We start from the raw sequence: 14857 nt of genomic DNA on the forward strand, positions 1-14857 counted from the left end.
GTGGCACCTGGTTCTGCTGCTTGTGTGAGGCGTGGCACCTGAATCTGCTGCTTGTGTGAGGCGTGGCACCTGGTTCTGCTGCTTGTGTGAGGCTTGGCACCTGGTTCTGCTGCTTGTGTGAGGCGTGGCACCTGGTTCTGCTGCTTGTGAGGCGTGGCACCTGGTTCTGCTGCTTGTGTGAGGCGTGGCACCTGGTTCTGCTGCTTGTGTGAGGCGTGGCACCTGGTTCTGCTGCTTGTGTGAGGCGTGGCACCTGGTTCTGCTGCTTGTGTGAGCCGTGGCACCTGAATCTGCTGCTTGTGTGAGCCGTGGCACCTGAATCTGCTGCTTGTGTGAGGCGTGGTACTTGATTCTACTGCTTGTGTGAAGCGTGGCACCTGAATCTGCTGCTTGTGTGAGGCGTGGCACCTGGTTCTGCTGCTTGTGTGAAGCGTGGCACCTGGTTCTGCTGCTTGTGAGGCGTGGCACCTGGTTCTGCTGCTTGTGTGAGGCGTGGCACCTGGTTCTGCTGCTTGTGTGAGGCGTGGTACTTGATTCTGCTGCTTGCAGTCTTCCGGTCAGCGTGGATTAGAGGACAGAATATGTACAGATAACGATGACAAATGCCGAGAAGGCACTGTGAGCACCAGTGATAGGCCTCAGGAAGCTCCATGAAGACATCCTCAGCCTCTCACCACTTGGGTGTGATGATGGCTTTGAGCAGAAAGCAGGAATCAGACAGTTTACAGTGCAGTCCTCGGCTCTTCAAAGGAGAGGTCTTCAAGGAGGGAATTATTAGCCCCATTTGGACAGCTCGCTTTGCCTCACCCTGGCTCCTCAACATGCAACGGTCATGCCTTCTACCACTCAGGAGTGCACGGTAGCCGAGAGTCCTAGCAGTGCAGACTCCTCAGGTTTTGGTGGTCCATGGGTTAGTAGTTCTTCCTGCACAGGTTTTTGTCCTTTCTGTGGCTTGTTGGCAGGTTTATCCCACTGCAGTCCTTTTTATTACTTTTCAAAAACCAGGAGTTCAAGTGTGCATGGTTAAATCCTGGTCGGAACTAGTTACGTGTACATGGACCTGGTCAACCAGCAGCCGGTAATCCCATTCAGCCTGTGATGTTGACACTACATGGTCACGGAACACCTTGGTGCCTTCAGATATTTTGATCTTTACTTCGAACACTGTATCCCATACATAATCACTAATTTACGTGCAAGATCAGATCATAGGACGGCAGCGGGGAGCACCGCTACTTCGGGGTCTTCATCAGGCGTGGAGACGGACACCAGGACATGAGGCCTATCAACACAAGGTGTGCAAGCTTCTTCATGAACTGCGCCTGAGGAGCCTTGTCGTCAAGGGTTCAGTGAACAGATTCGTTTGTGTAGACAGGGCTTCCTAGATGGATTAGTAAAGCCTGTTTTGTTGAAGCATTTTGTTTGGAAACCCGATAGAAAGAAAAGCATGCTATTAGTTTGTATTGAGGTTGTCTTGCAAAAACTAAGTACTGTTTGATAATGTTGTGGTATGTTATGTAATATTGTTGTGGTAGCCACGCTGTCTTAAGTTATTTTTATTCTGTTATTGTGAACGGTTACTGAGGAATCTTGAAATGGTCTTAATGGAAGTAGGAAACACTAATAAAGGCCATTTCCACCTGTGAAACGTCTGATTCTTCTATCCCTGTCCTTCAGCTCTGGAGCCCGGAGACCCTCTCTGCATGTGCTAAAAACTTCATTTCTCTCGACAAAGAAATGATCTGGTTCAAAAGATCTAGTTGAGGCAATTGCAAGTCTGCAAAGTTTGCATTTATCTCTTTACACGGATGTATGACATTACAACGCATGCTTTTACCACGCATGCTGTTACAACGCAGTTTTTACCACGCATGCTGTTACAACGCTGTTTTTACAACGCATGCTGTTACAACGCATAGCACTTAGGGGTGCTGGATAGTGAATAGTTCAATTTACTATTCCAACTCCAGTCCCCGTGGATAGTAGGGAAGGTGTTGGATAGTAAATTAAATCCATTCCCTATCCTAGAGCGCCCCCCAGCGCAATGCGTTGTAAGGACATGCGTTGTAATAGTTGTGTCCTAAAGGCACTGCGTGGTAAAAGTTGCGTTGTAAAGGATGTTTCCCCTTTACACAAGTCGATATGTCTCAGGCGCAAGGGAAGAGGGGTGTGTAGCTGCGGGAAACTTTGTCAAGTTACAACTGAAATTCACTTTCTTTGTTTAAAAAACAAATCTAAGAACGGTACCAATTCAAAATCGAATGTACATTTATGCAGACTTAAACGTTCATATAAACCTTCATGAAACAATATTTAAGATAGCAAACAGAAGGAAATACATCATATTAAAAGAATGACATAGTTAAAATACAATACATTTTAGTTCAAACATCTTAAGAATGTGTTCTCTCTGTTACTACTTTAAATACCTTTAATACAAGCATGCACCCAGATCCCTATAATAAAGTACATATTTAAACAGATTCCCACTATATTTTCCATAGTAATTTAAACAAGACACAGTTTTAATGTAAAATGCATCATCTGACTATCTAATGCATAACTAGGGGCCGTTATGTACGAAGCTGTTTTGTGGTCTCAAAGTCTTCAATTCTCATAATCTGAGCCTTGGTGACGGAAAAATAGCATTTGGGTTTGTACAAACCTAAATTGTCATTCGGTAGCATGGTACCAAATTGCAAAATAGGTTTTTGAGTAAATAACGAATCGTAAATTGAAAGGGGCGTCGTTGTGGCATCCTTTCCTATTTGCGATTCCGTAAGGTATCGGGTGCATGTTAATGATGGAAAACTTGTTACTCTCGAAAACCTTTTCAATGGAAATGTACGTTGGAGTTCCTGTTGCACCTCATACCGGTTTTAGATAGCTCTGAGCATGCAGCCCACCTTAGACTCCGCCTTCGCGTCTTAGTAGTAGTGAAGGACGGCCAATGTCTATATGCAGTTGTAAATATCTGACAGGTTACCGACAACTCAAAGGAGGTGGGAACCGACTTACAAACAGGGAAGGGCTCACAGGAGACTCCCTTCCTCTTTTGGATGTTGTCCCAAAAAATTTTTAGGCGTAGGTCCATGATTCATCCGCTTCAAAATACCATGTAGCACCTGCAGGCAGAACATTACTTCCATCACCGCCATTACAATTTAGAAGCCGCTTTTAAGCTAAACATGAAATTATTCCAAGATGTCAAACACTGCGGCAACCCTCTCACAATACTCCTCCGTCACACTCCAAGGAAATCAGTTGACATTAAAGAATATTTTATTTAAACATACTCAGTCCTGGCACTCATTCAAACCCTAGAAGATCAATCATTGGCTTCCATTCTACACTCTCAATGTAACCTCACGCTTTGATGCCTTCAGTCCACCATCTTTCCCTAACGCCCAACTCTAGGGCTTTATACCCATCATGGCTTCATCACTACCTCTCTTCCCACATGTCTCTTCCCCTTCTCCACGACGCATCACAAGATCAGCCCCTGGCCCAAAACATTCAACCTTGACGAGATGAGCCGTCTAATCACCACTCCACAGCCACCCTGTTACAGCCCTGCCAATTGATGTGTAGTGTTTTCATTTTTAATAAATATATATATATATATTTACTATATAATAATTGAGGTGTGTGTCAGTATATTGAGGCTTCCCCTTTACTCATCAAGGGTTCATGTTTAACCTGCTTCTCGACAGGTCATTTGTTGCCTAGGAATTTTTTACTATATTTGAATTTACCCTGTCCTAGGAACTCCATTTTGGAATCAGGGGGTCCCTGTTACTTTAAACTAACAGCCCTGCCTTACCCTCCTATCTGGAGTTACTCCTGCCGCAGTATACAGGCTTCCCCCCACATCCTTCTTTTTAAGACAAATCAGATGTACACAGCTGCTGCCGGAGGCTGTAACCTCCACCCTGGTATCAATGCCCCATTATTCAATGCAGGCATGAGCTGCTGTTTATACAGCGGTCATTCCTCTTGGTACCAAGATCCACGTCACGGTTGTACTTCTAGCGTCATAGAGTACTGGGCAATCTCTACTGAGCATCTTTACAGCGACAGGCGCTCAGCTATAGATGGTTTTTCAGATCTATTAATACCATTTTAGGAGTTGGAAATGCTATAGGTGTCCCTACAGAAGAATAGCCAGTGGTGCTAGGGACCACTGCCAACTCATCCACAAACTTTAAAAAAAAATTAAAAAAAATTGAAATGCAACCGGTTTATTTAAAAGCAATCACAGATATGGTGATCTACTGACCCAACTAAGCCACCATCCCTATGATGGCCTCCAATCTTAGCGAGTCGCAATTTGCAATCTACTTCTTTAATATTCATGAGGCTGTTCAGATTGCGACCCGTTACGGTTCGGGTTTTTAGGAACCGACATATTGGCAAATAGACCAGTTCTTAAAAATATTTACTGGTCAAAAAAATACTGCTTGGAATTTGCGGCTGGTATTTTGGGACCAGCTATTCGTACATCTGACCATTCGTGTTGTAAAAAAAGGGGACGATAGTTATCAACCAGATCAGCAATACTGATTACTAATGCGGATTGATGATCAGGGGCATATTAGAAAACTAAATCTGCAATCAGTTAAAATTAAAGAAAACTTTATGGGAGCGAGGAAGCGCTCTAGACTCCCCCTAATCCATGCTCTGATTTGTTGCAACTTATTCTATCCGTGCACAAACACCGATATGTTAATTTGACAGCGCCGTGTGGACCACCAAGATCAAAACCAAATGGTTGTGATTATTTGCAGCTCCTTCTGGAAATACAATATATATTTCACAAAATACTAACATACTGTGTTAAACTGACCTTCAGGAGCGATCATTCGCCTCACTTTGACCACATTTAATTGTCAAATGTTCCAATAGTTTCACATATGAGACTTCTTGGCTTAACTTGGAAAAGCCAAATGCAGCAAAGCAGCAAAGCACTGGACAGGGTTAAAGACAAGCAAAAAGCGAGTAAGGCTCTTTAAAGAGGCAGGTCTTCAACTCTTTTCTAAACTGGAGCAGCTTTGGGTAGTCTTTATGGGTGTGGGATGTTCATGATCCTGGGTGCTTCGGTTCTAAAGGCCTGCTACCTGGGATGTTCAAGATCCTGGGTGCATCCGTTCTAAAGTCCTGCTAAGTTGTGGGTTTTTTCACACTTCAGAAGAGAAAGCTGGTACCTGACCATCGTTGTGTTTCAACAGTTTATTACTTGAGGGTGAAATTGGTGTTCAGGGTGAATCCAAGTGACTTGCCAGTGAAGGAAGTGGCCCAATTTGGGTCACTTACGACCCCCTATATGCCTTCCCAATAAATGAAGAGTAGGTCAGACAGTAGAGAATACAAACCTGTTAGTTTATTGGTAATATGCTGAAGCAGAGCCCAGTCTGACCAGTCTCCTGAGATGACTGGCAAGGGGTCTGATCTCTCTACACACGGTAACACAAATTATACAATCCTACACCTCCAGGGTCCCGCCCAAACCGTAATTTTCCACGCTCAGGCCACAGTGAACAAAGAAGGCGCATAAGATGGGCAGTGCCACTTGGACAGGGAACAAGCTATCTCAGTCCCAAGGCCGTTCGGCAGCTCTCTACCATGTAAAGCTGTGGGAACGAGTGTATGTAACGGTAAAGGTATGCAAAAATGAATAGTACGTTCATTAATATGGCAAAGCTTCAACCTTGAGAAGTACAAGCAGGAGTAACAGGGCAGCCTTTCTGCAGAGACAAGCCTTTATGAGACAGACCCTCGATCTCTATTACAAAACAACATGGCGTTAATAAAGATGGTGGCGTATCAAGAGAGATAAAGAGGACTAGTTAGCTAGTCCGAGTCCCCATGGGATTATATGTATCAAAAAAAGAAGACTAGCTACAAATGACTTTATGGAGTGGACTTGTTTTGTCAGTTGGCACCTTGTTGGTGTGATCATGAAGCCCTCACCCACCAACCTGGTTGGTGGCATGCTTCATCATCGGGCCCACCCAGTAACACCTAATGTGTCCCGGGTGTGCTACGGCGCCTGATTGCAGCGGAGCTGGTATGTTACTGAGAGTGTAGTGTTGGGATTTAGTGATGTGACAATTAAAACAGCTTGGCGGGGTCCCAGTACCTGAGGGTAAATTAAATGTTAATAGCTGGGCCGCCGTCAGCGGTTAAAATAAGGCAAAAGGATGTTTGGTGGTAAGTTACGACCTCCTACATCCATTATGGGTCGACATGTTTCAGCCAGTGCCTTAGGATTAATCTGGCTTTCCTCAGGACCTTAATAAAAACGTGCTGGTGCAAATTAAAAAAGTGGAGTGTAAAACAGACTATATGTTACACTCGCTAAGGTGTTTTTCTAGGTGTGAGAGGGGGATTCCCTTCTCATGCATACCTTCACATACAACATTTAGGACATAGACAAAACATATAGGTAAAGAGAGTCACTTTGCAAGTTGCTTAAAGTCATACACACATGAATATGCCCGAAACTAAAGTGCAAGGTGGGTAGACTAAAGTCGGCCAAAGTGTAACGGTGCTGGTGGTACCGTTAGGGTGATTATCGTCATCTAACTTAGGCGTGGTGAAGCTAGAACACGGGAATCACACACAAATATACAGTGTGATATGAAAGGCGTAAGGAGTTCTTATGCTGAGAATTAGCAGCCGATGCTTCCTGGAGTGAAGCGGCAAGGGGTTGACCCTGTGGGGAGAAATTTGTGGCCACTGGGGGTTAGGAGACCTGTAGGGAAGAAAAGCGCTTTCCCATGGTTTCTGTTCTGGGATCGTCATACTCACAGCGTTCTGGTCAAAGCCTGCCGCGTACCTGTGGCGCCGTCTTCACACTCCGGTGATCTGGGCGTTGGTTGCCTGCCTGTTTATATAGGCGCGTTAATGGTTGTCACCTGGAATGGGGAGTAATGGTATAAAGACTGCCCAGGGCGTGGAGCGTGTGGCAGGCGCATGCGCGGTAGGAGACACTGTGAATTCCGTTTAGCACATGCGCGGTTGGGGTTTAATTGCGCATGTGCATTGGAGATGTCTGCGCATGCTTGGCAGGCGCATGCGCGGTTGGAGACACTATGAGCACTGTTTAGCGCAGGCGTAGATGGAGTTTAATCTGGCATGTGTGTTGGGGGTGTCTGCGCATGCGTGGGTTAGCGCATGCGCGATCTATACTGCGGGAATGTGCTTTGGAGGCCCAGGGTTAGATGGTGCCTAATGAATGTCTTGAGCAGAGACAAAGTGTCATAAGCATCATCAAGTTAGGTCCACAGTTCTTTTGGTTCCGTACATTGTTAAGCTGTGATGGAGTTCCAGGGGATGGCATCATTCAGCCCTTCAGTTTGCAAGGAGAGGCGGTAAATCCACCGTTGCTCCTTATTAAGCAGTTTTTTTCTCATTGTCCTCCACATTTTCAGGGAACTGTTCTATTACAGTCCAAGTTAGATCATTGGGTGTGTGGTTGTGAGTGAGGAAGTGATTGGTCAGTTTGCTAATGTTCTTTTTACACCTGATGGTGCTTCTGTGTTCTGTTACCCTTGTGCGTATTTTGCGTGTGGTCATACCTATGTAACGGAGGCCACAGGTGCATGTGAGGAGGTATACCACATTACGTGAATTACAGTTAGTATGACTGCGTTGGGTCCAAATTTTATTAGGTTCAAGGTCTAAGGTTTTGGTGTGTCTGGTGAGGTGAAACTTTCTGCAGTCATTGCAAGGATAGTGGCCGGTGACTTTGGGCAGTCCCCAAGAGTTGAGAATGGTGTTGGGTTCTGGTCTGATCTGTGTTCTCGGGTGAGTGGACACGGGCTGGTCCTTTAGGTTGTTAGACCGTTTGTAGGCATATCTGGGCGTGTCCCACTGTCTTTAGCCTGAGTTGATGATCTTCCAGTTTTTGCGGATAAGCTTAGCCACCTCGTTTGAAGCCGTGTTGTACGTTGTTACACAGTTTATTGGCTGTTCCTGGCGTTCCTTGTCCGTGGTCTCAAGAAGGGCATCTCTATTCTGGTTCCGAGCTCTTTTCTTTGTTTTGGAAATGATGGCTTGGGGGTAGCCACGTTCCTGGAGTTTTTTGGCCAGGTCGGAGGATTGTCTCTTGTAGTCTGCAATGTGGCTGCAGTTTCTGCGTATTCGCAAGAATTGGCCATAGGGGAGGTTTTCCCTGAGTGGGCGAGGATGAAAACTCGCAAAATGAAGTAGGGAATTCCAGGCAGTTGGTTTATAATACGTGGTGGTGACGAGCGCTCCTTCTTTGACCGTAATGTCTAGGTCTAGGAAGGCGAGTTGGTTTGCACTAGAGGTGCTTGTGAATTTGAGGTAAGGATATCTGCTGTTTAGCCATGTGAGGAATTTATCAAGGATAGGTTGAGAGCCTTGCTAAATCACAAGGATGTCGTCAATATATCGACGCCACTTGAGGATGTGGTTGGAGAAGGGGTTGGTGTTGGCTGCAATGTATGTTTGTTCAAAGTGATGAACGTACAGCCCCGCAACACTGGGGGCAAAGACGCTGCCCATGGAAGTTCCATTGGTCTGGAGGTAAAAAGATCCTTCGTATTCGAAGTAGTTTTCTTTAAGTGCAAGCGTTGCACACTGTAAGATAAATTCTCTGGGAGTGTGATACGGCCAGGGTGTCTGCGTGAGGATGTCCCTAAGCACCTGCAGGGTTGCGTCCTGGGGAGGCTGGTATATAGGCTTTCGATGTCTAATCCAACCAGTAGTTGGGTGTTGGTGTCGAAGGGGGTGTTGTTGATCACATGGAGGAGATGCTTGGTGTCCTTAATGTAGGTGGGGGTTTGTTACACTAGCGGATTGAGAAAGTAATCACAGTATCGTGAAAGAGGCTCAAGGAGGGAGTTGATGCCTGACAGATGGTGCCATGCATGCTACCTTTACGAGAATAGGGGTTTAAACATAGCAAAAAGGGCATTTTAATCATGTGCATTACGGAAATAAAAGGATGGTCTGTTAGATTTGAAATGTTAGCATGCATGCTAAGAAGCTTCATTGGTGCCATCAGGTCAGGGTCTTAACAATTCTAGAACTGAGAGAAATAGGGAATATGCACACTCGCAATCAGTATTCAAAGATCCCTTCATGTAAGTTTAATAAATCCAGGATACCTTGCATCATCATTACTCTGGCATTAGAATCTCACCGCGGGGGCTTGAGAAGCAGCTTGAACAGTGATACACAAGTAGAGAGACAGTGTATACACAGGCAACATGCCCTATTCACACCAGCTTTAGCAATGAGGAAAGTAGGGATCTTCCACCCCCGAGTGGCAAATAAACCCCAGAACTATCCCGTGAATGACCAGGAACCATTATCTTGGTGAATCTCTGATGCTATCTTATGCACCTTCTGTATGGCAGAGTATACAGTGGGGGTGTGGTCAGGGATATTTACACGACAGCTGCTACCGATGACGTGGCAGGCCTCAAGCCGGTCCGCCAGGATAACGTCTAAAACCATACAATTTTGAAGAGCAACAAGTCTCATAGCCTGGACGTCTACTGTGATGTTGGTCAGTATCCCTGCAGTCGTATTAATGACTCCTTCCGCCACCCTCGTAAGCCGTCTAATATTTAGACTATTGGCTATGGGGCCCCAAATGGGTAAGATGCCCTTCATCCGTGAACTGCTGCAAAGTGGTGTCTATCTGATAAATGTCATCTGTGTTAATTATTCTCTTAATCCAAGGCACACTGGCCTCTCTTTGTGGCAAACGATGATCCTTGTGATAACTGGGAGGAGCAATAAACATGGGTGGCAGAAGGTAAGAAAGATAGCACCTCCACGACCACCCTTCAGGGAGCCAAACATAACAATGGTGCCCACAAACAAAATAAGGGTAGACTTCTCTTTACTGTCAAATTATAGGTAACATTGCATCTACTCTCCCCACCTCTAGGTCTCCTGCCCCAGGACACAGAAAGGGGCCATAAGTCTACCACTGAAAAGGATATTGGTTTGTTCTCAGTAACATTGCAGGCCTGGAAAAACGGGTAATATTCCGATGAATTGAACTGCAGGATATTATCTCTCTCTACCCGAGACCAATTCCCTCCTCTTACTCCTCTTACTCCCGTGTATGCCTGCATGCAAGAGCTCAGAAGCAACCTGCCAAATGGTTCTCGGCCTACGGGGGCACCAGGGGAAACCCTATGCTGGAAACACACATTCTGTGTCAAGGCATAAGAACTAGTACTCTTTCGTTCCAATGTGTCAGCCTGGGGAAAATAAGTGACCATGCTCAGTAAAGCAAACCAACCCACACAGCTATTAACATATGACAAGGGCATGGATAACAAATTCTCACTTTTATGTGTTGCAGAAGGCAGTAGTCCACATACCCAACACTTTGTTGTGTTGTAAGCAGAATGCGCCTGATGCAACGTTTGAATGAAGACATTATCTTCATAAGACTTTCTATGTTCCTCCTTCTCAGGAGCCAAAGTAACAAAGATATGCCCGGGTGGAATAGGCGTAGTGTCCATCAAAACACAAGCAGGATATTTCTCCTCAAGGTAGTATGTCGCCCCAAGTACCAGTATCAAAGAGATCAAGATAATCAGTACCAACACAACCTTGCTTTTAACAGAGCAAGTGGAACAAACGGACCCATTTTGCTCGGGCTGCTCCTCCTCCTGAATGGGGTGCCCAAAGGGATACATGTATTTTTCTATATTCACAAAAAAACAACAGAAGAGTCTTACACTTGGAGCCAAGCTGGAATGAATTTTTTTTTTTTAAATGGAAACCAAGGCAGTATATTGTTGATTATTTGTTGGCACTTTACAGCACCAGCGATGGAGCTGTTAGTCCAGCTTGGATCGGAATCGCACGTTGCAGGGCAAAACACCTTCTCCTCGAAACACTGTCCACTTGCCCTGTTCGGTGACTGTTCAAGTACCGCCCCAATTCCTCTGTCCCTAAACTATTGTTGGTACCACAAGCATCTCTACTAACCTGACTGACCCTCTAGTGCACTGTTCCGTTTACGGGAACGTAAAATGTATCTCAACACTCCAGGCACAGTAGGGTCGAAAAACAAGGGGTTGACTCAAGGGAACCAAAAGGCAAATGGCCAGACTCCGGTGGATTAGCAAATTGGGTTTCTAAAGGATGTGTCTCAATCAAAGGTGGGCCAACAGGCTGGGGCTCCTGGATGCTCTTAATATCAGGTGGCACCGCTTCAGTCAGCACTGCACTACTCTCTTCCTCCGAGGGTGCTCACGTGAGCCTGGTGTCCGAGAAGGGGAGGAATTGTGGTACTTGCTCTCCCTCACAGTCCTCAATTCCGTCCGGGACCCACTGATTATAGGGCAGCGGAAGGGGCACCCGCTTACAATGGGTGCTATGTATCCGTTTTTGCGACAGACGACTTTCACTGCAGTCCTAGTGGCTAGGAGGATCTGGAGAGGTCCCTTCCAGCGCGGCTTCAAGCTGCTCCTCTGAAAATTCTTGACCAGCACTCAATCTCCGGGCCGAATGTTGTGACCAGGTGCCTCTGGATGCTGCTGCAGTGTCTCAGCAATCTGTTGGTGAATAGAACGCAGATATTTGGTCAATTCATAAAGGTAATCGATCAGTAGGGGTATTCTATCTCTGAAAACTTACGCGGTCGCGGGACGCCCCAGACATTCACCAGGCGGCCAAACATGACCTCAGAAGGGGACAATCCTGTTCTAGAGTGGACTGTGACTCTCACAGACATTAATGCAACGGGCAATGCATCGGGCCACTTCAATCCTGTGCTCCCTCTGATCTTGGCCATTTTTAACTTGAGAGTACCGTTGTACTTCTCAACTAAACCTGCTGACGGGGTGGTTTGCCGCATGGAACTTCTGCCTTATGTGCAACCCATGACACACCAACTGGATAACCTTGGCATTAAAGTGGCTGCCGTTATCACTCCAGATCAAACGAGGCAACCCAAAACGCGGGAAGAACTCTTTCAAGAGTACCTTCGCCGTCACCATAGCGGTATTCTCTTTAGTAGGGTTAGCCTCAACCTATTTACTGAACACACAGACAACCACCAATACATATTTCAAGTTGCTGACCCGTTCCATCTCGATGTAATCCATCTGGAGAACCTCAAAAAAGAAGGAGGGGGTGCAAAACTGCCAACAGGAGTAGGAGCACCATTTCCAGGATTATACATTAAGCAAACCATGCAGTACTTTACTAGGTGAACTGCAACCTTGGGGATATTGTCATTTCACCATACGGGATCTAACAGCCTGCAAATTCCCTTTGCGTTAATATGTGCGGGCCCATGTGCCATAGTCACTGTAGGAGAGTAGGGTCTGCTTTCCTATGGTCACCCCATTTTTTGCTTCACTGGTTTTCGACTTAATGTGGCTGTGGGCCTGCTAATCAGACCCACAGCCCTGCTGTTCTCTCTCTAAATTTCACACCATGTACTTTAGGTACATCACCAATTGGGATTTGGGTCACTCTTATGAGTCCCTGTACAGTGTACCATAGGTACCCAGGGCATAGGAGCACCCAAGGCCTACCATGGGCTGCAGCATATATTTTGCCACCCCTGGCTGGCCATCCAAACTGACACAACTGGCTGATCACTCAGCTGGGGCAAGGTCGTGTAATCACCCCTAGCTTAGGTGTAGTATTCCTATACCTACCATTATATATAGACACATATGCACCTATAAGTCACTCCTATGGCAGGGCTTAACAATCCTGAAGGCAGAGTGCTTGGTTTTACGTGAGATGGTGCTCTAGCATGAGCTGAGCCTGTCTGCAGATTTCGGAACCATGTCCTTATAGCTGTTCTATGATATAGCCATACCATATACTTTTAAGTGCATTATGAACCTCGCGGGTAAATGCTAACTTTGGTTTGGCTTTATCAAAACATGTCGTGTAAGGTGTCATACGCTTTGGAATACTACCCCCTCGCCAGTTCTGGCAATGGGGGTAGCATTCCACCCTTCTAGAGGGAGAAGACATATAGTTCCTACTAATCCCGGTTAAAGTTAACCAGAGCCTCAGCATCACAAAATGGATGGTGCTGCCACAGACACAAGTCTGACCTCCTGCTGCTGGGAGTCTTTCCAGCGAGGGAGGCTTGGACAATAGGTTTCCTGTCTTGGGAGGTGCTAGCACCACCCCAGACAGGCTATAGTGTGTTGGGGCAGGGAGGTCTGAATGAAATGAGACACTGTCTGGGGCACACAAGGTGTCCCATGCATAGTCCAGTTCAAACCGGTGCAGGGGCACTACAGCCCCAGCTCTGGCGCGAAACTGGACAAAGGAAAAGGGGTGTAACCACCCCCTTCTCCGGTCCACCCATAGGAGGGACCTAGCAGGTAATCCAGCCCCTAAATGTGGTATATAGGTAGGTGCTGAGTCCCAAGACTTTAGATTTATCCTGACTGAAACTTTGAAACAAAACTCTAGACCTTCGACGACTGAAGAATCTCCCTTGTGGTCAAGGAGTGACCACCCTGCACAAGCAGGCACCATCAAGCGATCAATGGTTTGCTTTGTCGATGCTCCTGCTGGAGCCCGAGCACAGAGCCTGACAAGACCCGGACTTCCAGACTTCCAACAGCGCGATCCACAGTCACAGCAGAGATGAGACCCGTGGATGCGACGAGAGATATGGGACCGGCCATCTTGTAAAGCCAGCAAATTGCTTTCCGTGCAACTTCTGAGGCACCCTCGAAGTTTTGCATTGGGGATTGAGAGGCCCCAGCCCCGAGCACCAACTGCACCGAAGATCAGCCCTCCACACTCACGAGTTCTGCGTGGGGCCCTTCTGCATTTTCCAGTTCTACGCGTCTGTCCGGTCACTTGCCCGTTGGCTAGTGGCCTCTGTGACGACGAAACCTTTGATTTACAACGCTGGTCTGGTTGCTCCAGACTGGCCACTGCTCCCCTGAAAAGGAGCAGCCCATCAGACCTTGCTGGTCTGATTAAGGAGCCATCTTCCTTTTCTGCGTGGGTTGCCTTTGCCAAGGCTTGTTGACTCTGATCCGGACGCCGACACCGCCGACAGCGAGAGCCTTCGTGGGACAGTCCGTATCCAGCTCCTGGTCATCGTCGACACCTCCTCGTCCACGTGGCTGCAGAGACAAGCTTCACGACAGCACCTGATTGCTTCGCGACATAGCCTGGTTCCTTCCTGGTCACTGGCTAGTGACCCAGACTCTGTCCCCTCTGCTTTCAGGTACTCTTCATCCTCGATCCGCCCTTGGATCCACCCGGACACTTCTCTCCTGGTCGCCTGCAGCATCTTTCTCCAAGGCTCTAAAGGAATCAGCGACGAAACCCGACACACTTTGACACCTATGCACCCGCTTCCTGTGGGTGAGGTAACGCGAGCATTTCAGTAATCCTGTGGGTATTGACTATCCTAGTGTCCTAGTTTCAAGTAGCTTTTCCCTAGTCCATCCATAAGTGTCCTAAAATAACTAGTTTCCAATTCTTTCGTTCCCATTCTAACTCTATGGTAACTTGTGTGCGTGTAAAGACACTGCACGTGCATCCCGTGGGCCTCCTGCTCTCGATCCTTTGGTAGTACAGTGTAGCCCCAGCGATTCTCCAGGCCTTTCCTTTGTTCGTGACGTGGTTCTTATACCACTATTTTAGTATATGGTTCGAAGTGCCCCTAGGGCATTACTGTATTTTGTGCAACTTATTGTATTTTTAATTAAGTATCTTGTTATGTGCTGGTGCCTCTGACCTCATAAAGAGTTCAGAGGATTGTGTTAGAAATAAATACATATATATTTTGATACACAACCTGTGTGGTGTCCTTTCACTTGGTATTAAGGGGATTGCATATGGTAAAACAGCTGGCTTCACA

Source organism: Lissotriton helveticus, chromosome 2_2 (genome assembly GCF_964261635.1).
Source record: "Lissotriton helveticus chromosome 2_2, aLisHel1.1, whole genome shotgun sequence".
Taxonomy (NCBI): Eukaryota; Metazoa; Chordata; class Amphibia; order Caudata; family Salamandridae; genus Lissotriton; species Lissotriton helveticus.